General features: G+C 43.9%; 1 protein-coding gene and 1 long non-coding RNA gene across 6 annotated transcripts in view; both read right to left on the reverse strand.

Annotated features, from left to right (window-relative positions):
- Positions 1-12,541, reverse strand: part of CDYL (chromodomain Y like) — a 202,813-nt gene that overhangs the window by 68,335 nt on the left and 121,937 nt on the right. The window lies entirely within an intron of this gene.
- LOC122458780 lies at positions 4,022-6,931 on the reverse strand. Of its 2 annotated transcripts, none has more exons than XR_006279033.1 (3): positions 5,092-6,931; positions 4,340-4,387; positions 4,022-4,259 (listed from the first exon to the last, which is right to left on the reverse strand). It is a non-coding gene; the product is annotated as an uncharacterized LOC122458780 (long non-coding RNA). The 2 variants fall into 2 exon arrangements; XR_006279034.1 differs by having other exon boundaries at positions 4,926-6,931.

A 12,541-nucleotide genomic window follows, 5' to 3' on the forward strand; every position in this document is an offset into this window, starting at 1 on the left:
CTGCCGAGCCAGCAGGAGATGAGGATGGCTAGCAGTCCTACTGCACCGTCTGTTGCCAGCCAAAGATGTAAAAGATAGATGGAGTGGATCAAAACAAGAAATACACCAGATTTGTTTTGTATTCATTTGCTCCCCCCTCCCTTGATCAGTGAAATCAACGGCCGACAATCGTTTTGGGGAGGTCTGTCGGGGGCACCTTGAAAAATTTAATGGAGATTCAGTCTTGCCTGAAATAACTGGAGGAGGGATAGCTCAGTGGTTAAGCATTGGGTTGAGCATAGGCCTGCTAAACCCAAGGTTTTGAGTTCAATCCTCGAGGGGGCCATTCTGTGTGACAGTTGTTTTTGTTTCTCCTTGATGTAAAGCCACCCCCTTTGTTGATTTTAATTCCCTGTAAACCAACCCTGTAAGCCATGTCGTCCGTTGCCCCTCCCTCCATCAAAGCAATGGCAGACGATCGTTCCACGCCTTTTTTTCTGTGCAGTCGCCATACCACAGCAAGCACGGAGCCTGCTCAGATCACTTTGGCAATTAGGAGCACATTAAACACCACACACATTATCCAGCAGTATATGTAGCACCAGAACCTGGCAAAGTGAAACCGGGCGAGTAGGCGACGTCAACGCAGTGACGAGAGTGATGAGGACATGGACACAGACTTCTCTCAAAGCACGGGCCCTGCCAATGTGGGCATCATGGTGCTAATGGGACAGGCTCATGCGGTGGAATGCCGATTCTGGGCCTGGGAAAAAAGCACAGACTGGTGGGACTGCATAGTGTTGAGGGTCTGGGACAATTCCCAGTGGCTGCGAAACTGTCGCATGCATAAGGGCACTTTCATGGAACTTTGTGACTTGCTTTCCCCTCCCCTGAGGCGCAAGAATACCAAGATGAGAGCAGCCCTCACAGTTGAGAAGCAAGTGGCAATAGCCCTGTGGAAGCTTGCAATGCCAGACAGCTACGGATCAGTCGGGAATCAATTTGGAGTGGGCAAATCTATAATGGGGGCTGCTGTGATGCCAGTAGCCAACGCAATCAAAGATCTGCTGATATCAAGGTATATATATACACATATATGATATAGTGACCCTGGGAAATGTGCAGGTCATAGTGGATGGCTTTGCTGCAATGGGATTCCCTAACTGTGGTGGGGCCATAGATGGAACCCATATCCCTATCTTGGCATCGGCGCACCAAGCCGGTGAGTACATAAATCACAAGGGGTACTTTTCAATAGTGCTGCAAGCATTGGTGGGTCACAAGGGACGTTTCACCAACATCGTGGGATGGCCGGGAAAGGTACATGACGCTCATGTCTTCAGGAGCTCTGATCTGTTTCAAAAGCTGCAGGAAGGAACTTTTTTCCCAGACCAGAAAATAACCGTTGGGGATGTTGAAATGCCTATGGTTATCCTTGGGGGCCCAGCCTATCCCTTAATGCCATGGCTCATGAAGCCATACACAGGCAGCCTGGAGAGTAGTCAGGAGCTGTTCAACTACAGGCTGAGCAAGTGCAGAATGGTGATAAAATGTGCATTTGGATGTTTAAAAGTGCGCTGGCACAGTTTACTGACTCGGTTAGACCTCAGCGAAACCAATATTCCCACAGTTATTACTGCTTGCTGTGTGCTCCAGAATATCTGAGAGAGTAAGGGGGAGACATTTATGGTGGAGTGGGAGGTTGAGGCAAATCGCCTGGCTGCAGGTTATGCGCAGCCAGACACCAGGGCGGTTAGAAGAGCACAGGAGGGTGCGGTGTGCATCAGAGAAGCTCTGAAAACCAGTTTCATGACTGGCCAGGCTACGGTGTGAAAGTTCTGTTGTTTCTCCTTGATGAAACCCCCCTCCTTTGGTTCACTCTACTTCCCTGTAAAATAACCACCCTCTCCTCCTCCCTTCGATCACCACTTGCAGAGGCAATAAAGTCATTGTTGCTTCACATTCATGCATTCTTTATTAATTCATCACACAAATAGGGGGATAACTGCCAAGGTAGCCCGGGAGTGGTGGGAAGCACTGGGTGGGGTGGTGGTGAAGGGAAGGACAAGGCCACACAGCACTTTAAAAGTTTAAAACTTATTGAATGCCAGCCTTCTGTTGCTTGGGCAATCCTCTGGGGTGGAGTGGCTGGGTGGCCGAATGCCCCCCAACCGCGTTCTTGGGCGTCTGAGTGAGGAGACTATGGGAGGAGGGTGCTGGTTACACAGAGGCTGTAGCGGCGGTCTGTGCTCCTGCTGCCTTTCCTGCAGCTCAACCATATGCTGGAGAATATTAGTTTGATCCTGCAGCAGCCTCAACATTGAAGCCTGCCTCCTCTCATCACGCTGCCGCTACCTTTCAGCTTCAGTCCTCTCTTCAGCCCACCACCTCTCCTCCCGGTCATTTTGTGCTTTCCTGCACTCTGACATTGTCTGCCTCCACACATTCGTCTGTGCTCTGTCAGCGTGGGAGGACAGCATGACCTCAGAGAACATTTCATCGCAAGTGCGTTTTTTTCGCCTTCTAATTTTTGCTAGCCTCTGGGAAGGAGAAGATCCTGTGATCCTTGAAACACATGCAGCTGGTGGAGAGAAAAAAAGGGACAGTGGTATTTAAAAAGACACATTTTATTGAACAATGGGTACACTCTTTCATGGTAAACCTTGCTGTTAATATTACATACATAGCACATGTGCTTTCGTTACAAGGTCGCATTTTGCCTCCCCCCACCATGTGGCTAGCCCCTCCCCCCTCCCCTTGGCTAACAGCTGGGAACATTTCATTTCAGCCATAGGCAAACAGCCAAGCAGGAACGGGCACCTCTGAATGTCCCCTTAAGAAAAGCACCCTATTTCAACCAAGTGACCATGAATGATATCACTCTCCTGAGGATAACACAGAAAGATAAAGAACGGATGTTGTTTGAATGCTAGCAAACATACACTGCAATGCTTTGTTCTACAATGATTCCCAACTACGTGCTACTGGCCTGGAGTGGTGAAGTGTCCTACCATGGTGGATGGAATAAGGCTCCCCTCCCCAGAAATCTTTTTCAAAGGCTTTGGGAGTACATCCAGGAGAGCTTTACGGAGATGTCCCTGGAGGATTTCCGCTCCATCCCCAGACACGTTAACTGACTTTTCCAGTAGCTGTATTGGCCGCGAATGCCAGGGCAAATTAATCATTAAACACGCTTGCTTTTAAACCATGTATACTATTTAAACAGATACACTCACCAGAGGTCCCTTCTCCGCCTGGTTGGTCCGGGAGGCAGCCTTGGGTGGGTTCGAGGGGTACTGGCTCCAGGTCCAGGGTAAGAAACAGTTCCTGGCTGTCAGGAAAACCGGTTTCTCTACCTTGCTTGCTGTGAGATATCTAGAACCTCATCATCTTCCTCGTCCTCAAAACCTGCTTCCGTGTTGCCTACATCGCTACTGAAGGAGTCAAACAAAATGGCTAGGGTAGTGGTGGCTGAACCCCCTAAATGGCATGCAGCTCATCATAGAAGCGGCATGTTTGGGGCTCTGACCCAGAGCAGCCGTTGGCCTCTCTGGTTTTCTGGTAGGCTTGCCTCAGCTCCTTAAGTTTCACGCGGCACTGCTTCGGGTCCCTGTTATGGCCTCTGTCCTTCATGCCCTGGGAGATTTTGACAAATGTTCTGGCATTTCGAAAACTGGAACGGAGTTCTGATAGCATGGATTCCTTTCCCCATACAGAGATCAGATCCCGTACTTCCCGTTCGGTCCATGCTGGAGATCTTTTGCGATTCTGGGACTCCATCATGGTTACCTCTGCTGATGAGCTCTGCACTCACCTGCAGCTTGCCACACTGGCCAAACAAGAAATGAAATTCAAAAGTTCGCGGGCCTTTTCCTGTCTACCTGGCCAGTCCATCTGATTTGAGAGTGCTGTCCAGAGCGGTCACAATGGAGCACTCTGGGATAGCTCCCGGAGGCCAATACGTCGAACTGCGTCCACAGTACCCCAAATTCGACCCAGCAAAGCCGATTTCAGCGCTAATCCCATTGTCGGGGGTGGAGTAAGGAAATCGATTTTAAGAGCCTTTTAAGTTGAAAAAAGGGCTTCGTCGTGTGGATGGGTACAGGGTTAAATCGATTTAACGCTGCTAAATTCGACCTCAACTCCTAGTGTAGACCAGGGCTTAGTTAAGGAAGAAACAGCTTCTTCATAGTACTTTATGCTGGGATGAGATGAAGCTCAGGTTACTGCTCTGCAGATCTGATGCTCAATTCTTTCTTTCCCAAGAAGCTGAAATGGATCTTGGGGAATGAGATTTAATACCATGAGGTGAAGATTTGCTAGATTTAAATGTATGCCTCTTTAATAAACTGCTCCTTACCTTTTTAGAGACTGTAGATTTTGAAGCTTTAGAACCCTTTTGAATGAGCTAGAAATAGAATGAAAAGAGTATCTAGTTTTCTGCAGATTTCACTTATGTAATACTATATAATAAAATAATAATTTATAAAAACTTTCACCTCTTGTAACTTGAGGAACTGGGTAACACAACAAATAAAAATGCAACGTTAAAAACCCACTTAGCATTAAAAAAGCTTAATAAAAAGGATCTAATAAAAAATAGGGGAAAGCATGAGATATTGTTTTTCGTAGTTTTTTACAAGTGTTGTGGGCAGTAATTACCATACCACAGGGGCCAACATAGTAAGGTGCCATGCCCTGCCTACCTACCTGACACATAATGGTGGGATTCTTATAATGTGGGTAGGTATTAGAGCAGAAGCACCCATCAAAACAAGGCTCACAAGCAGGTGGTCTTGAACAGTGAGAGGGCTAACATCACTTAGAGTTTTCAAATCCAACAGCACCAACTTAAAATCGGTGTGCCACTTATAAGGAATTCAATATGGTGTAATCTGATCACAACAGTTCCAACCAATGAGCAAATACATTACTGAAGAAGTTACCAGTAATAGGGCTTCTTCATAAGCTCTGTAATTTCCTGTTTTGCTGTCACAGAACTTTATGGTTACAATGGCATGTGCTGGTGTGAGGTCATTTCTGGATAAAGAAGAGCACAAGCTGTATAACTGGAAAAAAAAATTCCAAAACAAAAAGGGTTTTCTATTATACCTGACAGACAGTATTCCACGTAAGCGATGCAGCTGAAAGTTACTCTGAGCTTCTTGAGAGGAAAAGATGATCTTGTTAAAGCACAGGACTGGGAGTCAGGAAACCTAGATTCTATTCTCAATTAAAAAAATGTAAAGATGAGAACTTAACGCTATCCCCTCATAAAATGAGAGAGAGATTGTGTTCTCATCTCAGACTCTCCCAAATTATAAAACCTAAAAACCCCAACCCCTTAAAATCTACTCCCGCTTACCTAGCAAATCACACCAAACCATTTTTGGACATTATAGTGTCTGTTAGAGGCATAATAGACAAAAACTAACTAAAATAAAAACTATATCGTCTTCTGTGTTTGTTCCAGAAGTTAAGCTCAACTTCATTAAAAAAACCGGAAGAGGTCAGAGCATGGTGAACCATCTACTTGACTGAAAAGTAACTAAGTAATATTGTACAAGAATTACAGCAACTTTAATAATTAGAAAGCACAAACACCTGCCATTGACATGAATGTACACTCATTACATGGGGTAAAATCATTACCATTTAAAATCTCACTTCAAAAGATGATATAAAAGCCTTAAAGAAATAAACACACAAAAAAACAAACACCACGCAACTAGCAATGTGATTGTGAAAAAGCAACGTGGCCTGCACATTTGGTAAGCTGTAAATATCCGAAGAGAGAAACCTGAATCCTAAGAGTTCTAAAATTTAACCATTATTGCAGATTATCAGAAGAAATTTTATTAAATATTTAGAGTGCCATTTATGTGATCTGTGCTGTAGAAAGAGAGGACGGCAATGCTCCAACCCCCCGCCAAGGGGCAATCTGCATTCAGCATCTAATTAATCCAACTCCAGGGCAGTAACTGGAGATATTTTGTGAGCAAAATCATACGACAAGACATGAACTAGCTGAAAAAGTTCCTCCAGAAATAGTTGAGAAACTTTGACCCTGGGACTTATTTTAGACTACAGAAATCTTGTCACATGTTTTTCTTCTATTACCAAAACTTTCAAACCCAACGCCCCTGGTGTGAAGTAGCGTGTGGGGAGATGATCAAATTTTTGTTATACAGGCATTTGGGCCCGATTCTCACTTACCAGTGTAAAGTGCCCAAGTGTAAATGAGATTCCAAGCCTGTAGTCTCATGGGTTAGAAATGTCAGTCAGCTAACACTGATAATTCTAATACTGGATTCTGTGGCTCACCCAGACTATTCTGACATAGTACATGAAGATTATAAGGCTGAAAATAAATCCATTCAGATAGTCAAACCAATTTATAAATGCTCTTTGCACTGAAATGTCAATATTTTGGAGGCACCAAAGTTATTTCAAGAGTCTTAACATCCTGTAAAACAGGCTTTGGCAGGGGACAGAAGTGCCTGGTTAAAACCATGAAGATCCCAATGGGAGAAAAAAAGAATACATGGCAACGACACTCATTGGTCAGCAACTAGAATTACTCTTCAGTGAATGAGGCACTCGTACTACCAAACTCTAAGAAATAAACAAAGCCTTTGCAGGATTCCCAGGCTTTGGCAGCCTGAGAAGCCATCTGGAACTTGAAATGGAACTTGGGTCTCTGGCCTGACAACACTGAGCACTATAAAGTAGGTTACTAGATTCATGGGTCCTTTTAAAGCAGATTTTCCATGCTATTGTACACAGTCTCCAGGGATTTTTACATATAAACTATGGTATTTTAGCAAGGGCAACATTAACAGAGGAAATTCAAAAACACTGGCAGATTTACTAATTCTGGAGAGTCCTCTTAAGGATTTTTTCTCCTGAAGGAGGGACCAAATAAAGTCAAGACCATTCTCCAATGGAATATTATCCCTACCTGCAGAGATCTGCCAGAAATCCTTTACAGTAGGTTCAGAAACTGGTTCTTCATAGACCCGGTAGAATATACCTTATTCTACCGCTTGGCCAGTTCATTCTATGGACAAATGCCTATTACACTGGGTATAAACAAAGTAGAAAAATGCTGAAAGAGAGAAAATTTCATTTGACTCAGATAAAGAAAATTCAAGGACTTATTTTTACCTTATCTTTTAGGGGGAAGCCCTAAACACTCTAGGCAAACATTTCAGTCTGATTAGAAAAAAAATAAGGACTATCAATGGGTTCCCATAGCAGGAGTCTCTCAAGCAAATGACTTCAAGGTTGAGTATTTGCAGTGTTCCAGCCATTTTGGCCCCAGGATATGTGACACTCTGATTACCATTCCCCAGACCTGCAGAGGAGCTTTGTGTCACTTGAAAGCTTGTCTCTTTCACCAACAGAAGATATTACTTCACCCAACATGTCTCTTTCAAGGCTGAATATCAGTGACTGCATTTTAGTTGGAGAAATAACATTAGTAGACATCCTTAATGACGGTTTATAGATTCATAGATACTAAGGTCAGAAGGGACCATTCCGATCATCTAGTCTGACCTTATGCACAGCGCAGGCCACAGAATCTCACCCACCCACTCCTAGGGAAAACCTCACCCATGTCTGAGCTATTGAAGTCCTTAAATCATGGTTTAAAGACTTCAAGGAGCAGAGAAGCCTCCCTCAAGTCAACCATGCCCCATGCTACAGAGGAAGGTGAAAAACCTCCAGGGCCTCTCCAATCTGCCCTAGAGGAAAATTCCTTCCCGACCCCAAATATGGCAATCAGCTAAACCCTGAGCATATGGGCAAGATTCACCAGTCAGATACTACAGAAAATTCTTTCCTGGGTAACTCACATCCCATCCATCTAATATCCCATCTCAGGGGATTTGGCCTATTTACCCTGAATATTTAAAGATCAATTACTTACCAAAATCCCATTATCCCATCATACCATCTCCTCCATAAACTTATCAAGTAGAATCTTAAAACCAGATAGATCTTTTGCCCCCACTGCTTCCCTTGGAAGGCTATTCCAAAACTTCACTCCTCTGATGGTTAAAAACCTTCGTCCGATTTCAAGTCTAAACTTCCTGGTGGCCAGTTTATACCTATTTGTTCTTGTGTCCACATTGGTGCTGAGCTGAAATAATTCCTCTCCCTTTCCTGTATTTATCCCTCTGATATATTTATAGAGAGCAATCATATCTCCCCTCAACCTTCTTTTAGTTAGGCTAAACAAGCCAAGCTCCTTAAGTCTCCTTTCAGAAGGCAAGTTTTCCATTCCTCGGATCATCCTAGTAGCCCTTCTCTGTACCTGCTCCAGTTTGAATTCATCCTTTTTAGACATGGGAGACCAGAACTGCACACAGTATTCTAGGTGAGGTCTCACCAATGCCTTGTATAAAGGTACTAAAACCTCCTTATCCCTACTGGAAATGCCTCTCCTGATGCATCCCAAAACCGCATTAGCTTTTTTCACAGCCATATCACATTGGTGGCTCATAGTCATCCTATGATCAACCAATACTCCAAGGTCCTTCTCCTCTTCCATTACTTCTAATTGATGCGTCCCCAACTTATAACTAAAATTCTTGTTATTAATCCCTAAATGCATAACCTTACACTTCTCACTATTAAATTTCATCCTATTACTATTACTCCAGTTTACAAGGTCATCCAGATCCTCCTGTATAATATCCCGATCCTTCTTCGAATTGGCAATACCTCCCAGCTTTGTATCATCTGCAAACTTTATTAGCACACTCCCACTTTTTGTGCCAAGGTCAGTAATAAAAAGATTAAATAAGATTGGTCCCAAAACCGATCCCTGAGGAACTCCACTGGTAACCTCCCTCCAACCTGACAGTTCGCCTTTCAGTAGGACCCGTTGTAGTCTCCCCTTTAACCAATTCCTTATCCACCTTTTGATGTTCATAGTGATCCCCATCTTCTCCAATTTAACTAATAATTCCCCATGTGGCACGGTATCAAATGCCTTACTGAAATCTAGGTAAATTAGATCCACTGCATTTCCTTTATCTAAAAAATCTGTTACCTTTTCAAAAAAGGAGATTAGGTTGATTTGGCACGATCTACCTTTTGTAAAACCATGTTGTATTTTGTCCCATTTACCATTGACTTCAATGTCCTTAACTAATTTCTCCTTCAAAATTTTTTCCAGGACCTTGCATACTACAGATGTCAAACTAACTGGCCTGTAGTTACCCGGATCACTTTTTTTTCCTTTCTTAAAAATAGGAACTATATTAGCAATTCTCCAATCATTCGGTACGACTCCTGAGTTTACAGATTCATTAAAAATTCTTGCTAATGGGCTTGCAATTTCAGGTGCCAATTCCTTTAATATTCTTGGATGAAGATTATCTGGGCCCCCCGATTTAGTCCCATTAAGCTGTTTTAGTTTTGCTTCTACCTCAGATATGGTAATATCTACCTCTATATCCTCATTCCCATTTGTCATGCTACGATTATCCCTAAGATCCTCTTTAGCCTTATTAAAGGCTGACGCAAAGTATTTGTTTAGATATTGGGCCATGCCTAGATTATCCTTAACCTCCACTCCATCCTCAGTGTTAAGCGGCCCCACTTCTTCTTTCTTAGTTTTCTTCTTATTTACATGGCTATAGAACCTTTTACTATTGGTTTTAATTCCCTTTGCAAGGTCCAACTCTACTCGACTTTTAGCCTGTCTCACTTTATCCCTACATGTTCTGACCTCAATTAGGTAGCTTTCCTTGCTGATCCCTCCCATCTTCCACTCCCTGTATGCTTTCTGCTTCTTCTTAATCACCTCTCTAAGATGCTTGCTCATCCAGCTTGGTCTACAACTCCTGCCTATGAATTTTTTCCCCTTTCTTGGGATACAGGCTTCCGATAGCTTCTGCAGCTTTGATTTAAAGTAATCCCAGGCCTCCTCTACCTTTTAGATCCATAAATTCTTCAGTCCAATCCACTTCCCTAACTAATTTCCTTAATTTTCTAGTCAGCCCTTTTGAAATCAAAAACCCTAGCTGCAGATTTATTTTTGTTAATCCTTCCATTTAGTTTGAACTGAATTAGCTCATGATCACTTGAGCCAAGATTGTCCCCTACAACCATTTCTTCTATGAGGTCCTCGCTACTCATCAAAATTAAATCTAAAATGGCATCCCCTCTAGTCGGTTCAGCAACTACTTGATGAAGGAATCCATCAGCTATCGCATCTAGGAAAATCTGAGCCCTATTATTATTACTAGCACTGGTCCTCCAGTCTATATCTGGGAAGTTAAAGTCTCCCATGATCACGCAGTTTCCAGTAGTATTTACTTTATTAAAGACATTAAAAAGGGCTCTATCCATATCCAAATTAGATCCCGGAGGTCTACAGCACACCCCAAGCACTATCGTAGGAGAGGCTTTACTAGTTTTCTTCCCCAATGTAATTTTTGCACAGACGGACTCTGTCTTATCCATTGCATCGCTTCTTATGTCTTTACATTCTACCTCATCATTGATGTACAATGCTACTCCACCCCCTTTACCTTTGTTTTTGTCTTTCCTAAACAGCACATACCCTTCAATACCTGTAGTCCAGTCATGACTACTATTCCACCATGTTTCTGTTATCTCTATAATATCTGGTTTCACTTCCTGCACCAGTAGCTCTAGTTCCTCCATTTTGTTACCTAGGCTCCTCGCATTGGTGTATAAACAGCTTAATTTTTGCTGTTTGGACTCGCTCACATTTTGTACCCTATTAGGCACAGTCATTCTACAGCCAGTATAACCTATTAGACTAGTATCCACACTGCCCTCGCTCCTTATATACATTCTCCCGGCTGTATCCTTTCTTACTTCGTCTTCTTCCCTCTCAATGCTAAAATCTGGCGTGGAGATTTCCCGGACATTTCCCATCCATCTTCCCCTAATTCCTAGTTTAAAGCTCTCTTTATCAGTTGTGCCAGCCTCGATCCTAGAAGTCTATTTCCTTCCCTACTCAGATGAAGTCCATCCCGAGAGAACTGTCCTCTGTCCGTGAATGCCTCCCAGTGGCCATACATCCCAAAGCCCTCCTTATAGCACCACTGCCTAAGCCATCTGTTGACAGTCATAATCTTGTCACACCTTTGTTGCCCTTCTCTAGGAACAGGAAGGATCCCGCTAAAGATCACCTGAGCCTCAATTTCCTTAAGCGTCTTCCCAAGCCTAGCATAGTCTCCCTTAATACTTTCCAGTGAGAATCTAGCCGTATCATTTGTTCCCACAGGAAGGATAATTAGGGGATTCTTTCCCGCTCCCTTTAGGATCCTTTTCAACCTCAGGTCTACATCCCATATCTTAGCACCCGGAAGACAGCACACCCCTCTATTCTCTGGATCAGCTCTAGTTACAGGCCTGTTTATTCTTCTCAATAAAGAGTCCCCCATCATATAGACCTGTCTTTTCCTGGTGATGGTGCTATTCTCCAGTCTCTCCCCTGTTCCCTCTGGCTGCAAGTTCTTTCCATTCCTATTTTCCCTTATAATCTTCTTCAACCCATCCTGTATCCTCCTGGGCTCGTATTTGGTGTAGTCTCCCTTGACTTTTCCGCTTTTCCTATAGGACTAGCCTCTCTTCTCTTCTTCCTTACCCTTCCACCTTCAACAAGTACCTGCTGAGCCCCTTCTTCATTTTCCAACTCTGCAAACCTATTCCTAAGCTCTATTTCTCCTTCACTAGCCCGTCTTTTCCTCTGCCTGGTTATTTGAGTCACATGTTTCCACTGACCACTTTCCTCACCCAGTCTCCCCTCAAAATTCCCCAGCCCTGCTTCCGTGAGTCTGAGCTTTTCCCTTCAGATACCTCATATCTTTGCTCCATCATCTGCTCAAACCCCTTCCTAAACTCAACGAGACTTTCCACCTGCATCTCCAAACCTCGGATCTTTTCCTCCATCAGCTCTATCAGATGGCATTTCATGCAGAAAAAACTCTTACCGGTTCCCCCTCCAGGATCATGTACATACCACAGCTTCCACATCCAGTCATCCTCAATGTGTCTTCCACTACAGGAGTCACTCCCACAGCTGCCTCTGTATCTGTCATTGCCTTCCCACCTAAATCCTGTTAATCTGGGAAACACAAGCCACACCAAAAAGATCACACCCCCCCAGCAAAAGCAAACCCCAAACAAGCACCACAATCCAAACTCCCCTGTTTAGAGCTCTGTTTGCTAGCTCCTGTGCCACTGCAGCTGTCTGTGCCGCTGCACGACTGGCTAGCTACCTTTATAGGACCCCTAGTCAGAAGCCCCACCCCCTAAGCAGGGCTCAGCTGCTCTCCCAGCACAAAGCTCCACCCCCTAATCAGGGCTCAGCTGCTCTCCCAGCACAAAGCCCCTACACACACATACAAATACTAAAAATACAAAACCAAGTACAACTACCTTCTCCTCCAACAGAACTCCCACTCAAACTCCCCTGTTTAGAGCTCTGTTTGCTAGCTCCTGTGCTGCTGCAGCACACTGATAATACTGTTTATCTGCGTCTCCTCTGGAGGCTGCCTTTTTCATTGGCTTG

Source organism: Dermochelys coriacea, chromosome 2, assembly GCF_009764565.3.
Source record: "Dermochelys coriacea isolate rDerCor1 chromosome 2, rDerCor1.pri.v4, whole genome shotgun sequence".
Taxonomy (NCBI): domain Eukaryota; kingdom Metazoa; phylum Chordata; order Testudines; family Dermochelyidae; genus Dermochelys; species Dermochelys coriacea.